Below are 2,891 nucleotides of genomic sequence, written 5' to 3'. Positions count from 1 at the left end.
ACCAAATTCCCAGGGCTCAGGCCCGAACCACCAAAGAAGTGACTCTCCGTTCTACCACTTTGATAATCAGTCAGCCCCGCTCCCCCGATACTTGGGAAACTGACCGAACACCACCGCGAATATACCCAAACTTCTAAACTGTTACTTAGATAATGCTCCCACCTTCCTCCTTGACACAGTCAAAACATTTAAGAACAAAACAGGATTACAAGATGCACCACCGGGGGTGGATTGTTAGGATATAGAGGTGGTAGGTTATCCAATGACTCCCATTCATCATCTTTTTCTTTTTCCTTTTTTTTTTTTTATTTTTTATTTTTTTGTTCTCTTCTTCGTCAAACTTCTCGTCTGCTTTTAGTGTAAATATTGAGGCTGGAAAAGGACGTGAGATCCTGATCCATAATCCTGCATAATCACTTTCCTCCTGGCTAAAAGGTTCCTTTGAATTAACATGTATATTTAAGGCCTGGCAAACCCAGTCTTCAAAGGATCCGAAAACGGGCCAAAAGACATGTGGTCTTAAAGGCTCCTTTGGCCATTCTGTCATACAATACTGAACCATTTTTAATTTACTTTTTCCCTTTTCTGGGGCCCCTATCGTTCCAATTTCTAATCATTATCCCTAATGGACTTTCTGGTGGTATGTCTGGTAATTTGCTCCCTTTTCTCTGGTCCCGGGTCTTCAATTTTGTCTGACCCATCTAGGAATTTTACTGTGGCAATTCCTACAGCCCTTGGTTGCCTTAGTGAGAGTGTCTTGCAGGGGGTTTAGGACCTATCACCCACCCACGAATCCTATAGGAATCGCTTCGGTCCTTCACCGGCCAAGTCCCTCGCGGGAGATTGGAACCGCGGTTAGAAGACCTCCACAATCGCTTCGGAACTACGTTCCGTCTCAGTCACACTCTCACACACACAGGCAACCGAAACCCACCCAACCGAACGGTATACGCCTTAAATACTTACGACTCCGTCGTCTTCGTTCGGATCTTCGCGCGCAGAATTACGGGCAAAATATAGTGCTGCAGCCGGCAAAGGGAGCTCATAAAAAAATCTAAATCTTTGCTTGCCCTTATTCAGGTTCAAGATGGCATTAGCCCTGACCTGACTCGAACAGGAGCCACCAAATGGTGGGGGCGCCCCTCCTAGATCAAGTCAGAATTCAGGAACCAAGACCATCCCGGACGAGCCCCCAATTGTTATAAATGACTGAGTCCCAAATAGGATTACAATCAGAGTTTACAATTTATTAAACGAATAGAGGCAAGCAAACAGCGCTGGGTGCGCCGGGAGTCTCTGCTCCACCGGGACGCACACCTGTTACGTAAGGCGGCTGGTTTTTATGCTCCTAGGCTAATACATATTCATTACTACTTCTAGAAGAGGCAGGGTTATTATGATTGGTTTCCCGAATCCGAAGTCCTCCCAGGTGCGCCTGCTTATCAGTCTCTGTTAGTTTCTCGGGGGCCGCTCGGACAGGGAGGCTCATATTCTTCCTCCTTATCTAGTGGTCTCTTGGCCGGCTGTCAGAAGTTACTGCACATTCGTGCAAAGTCAGCAGTTTTTCTCCGAAGAAATCCCTTTGTTCTCTTCTCGCCTAAACCCAGGCCTCAATGTTAACCCTTCAAAACCCCTTAGTGGCACGAATTGCTGGACCATTTCTTACAGTGGGGGACTCTACAATTGGGGGGGACCCCCAAAATTGGTCGGGTCCCCCCAAATTAGGGGAGGAACCCCCAAAATTGGGTGGGTGAACCCCCAAATTGGGGGGAAGAAGACTTAAAAGGAAGTGTGAAATTCCAGAATTGAATGTGGACCCCCCCCAGGCCTGGGGAGGAATCCCCAAACTTGGGGGGGACCCCCAAAATTGGGGTTAAAGCCCCAGATCCCGGGGAGCTAAGCCCCAAATTAAGGGAAGGAACCTCAAACATGTGGTGAGAACCCCAACACTGGGGGAAAGAACCTTAATATTAGGGTGGCAGGCCAAGAAAGGATGGTGGGGGCCTCCAAAATTGTGGGGGGCTTGGAATTGGGGGGAATCCCCAAAATGGAGGGGGAACCCCAAAACTGGGGGGGGGGCGAAGCACCAAATTAGGGGAAGGAACCCCAAAATTGCGGGGAAGAACTCTGAAATGGAGAGCTGAAAACCCGAAATTGAGGGGAAACCCCCCAAAACGGCGGGAAAACCCTCCATAAACACGAAACCGGTAATGTAACAGAGCAAAAAATGGCGTCCTACGGCACGCTGCGAGGCTCAATTTTCTGGGGAGTGCTGGGAAATGTAGTTCTTGGCCACCGGGTTTCCGGGAGTCCATATTGTTTTCCCAGAGCATGCCGGGAGATGTAGTTCTCGGACACTGGGCTTCCGGGAGGCCATGTTGGTTTCCCATCTTTGCTAGACTCCGGGTGCTCTGGCTTCACAGAGAAACCCCCAAACTGAAAAATGTACCTGCTAATATACTGGGCTCTAAATGTAGCCCTGGGTTAACTGAATAACAATCCCTGGGTAAGATTGAAGTGCAGGAGGGGTTGGCTACGGTTTTAAGAGCCGGCTTGCAGAAAAGGGATTTCCCGTTAAGAAATGGCATATACTGATTGTTCTCTTCCTTGCTCTGCCAAGACCTGAAGCACATCTTGGAAGCCAGGCAGAATCCGTGGAGCCAATGGAGTTCTCAAGCTCGACTTCAGCTTCTTCCCAGCTAGAAGAAGCAAGGACACGCCGGCTGAGTTCCACAGGCAACGCGCCCGTATCTGTAGACGAGGATTTAGAGATGCTACTTTGGGAACTCTCAGACGGCATACTGGAAGCCGAGCTCGACTTGGACCCAGGGAAGGATGAGGATGACCTCCTCCTTGAGCTTTCCAAGATGATTGATGATTGAACTGCATAG

This window comes from Anser anser (genome assembly GCF_964211835.1).
Source record: "Anser anser genome assembly, contig: HAP1_SCAFFOLD_73, whole genome shotgun sequence".
Classification (NCBI taxonomy): domain Eukaryota; kingdom Metazoa; phylum Chordata; class Aves; order Anseriformes; family Anatidae; genus Anser; species Anser anser.
This window is presented reverse-complemented; position numbering follows the sequence as displayed.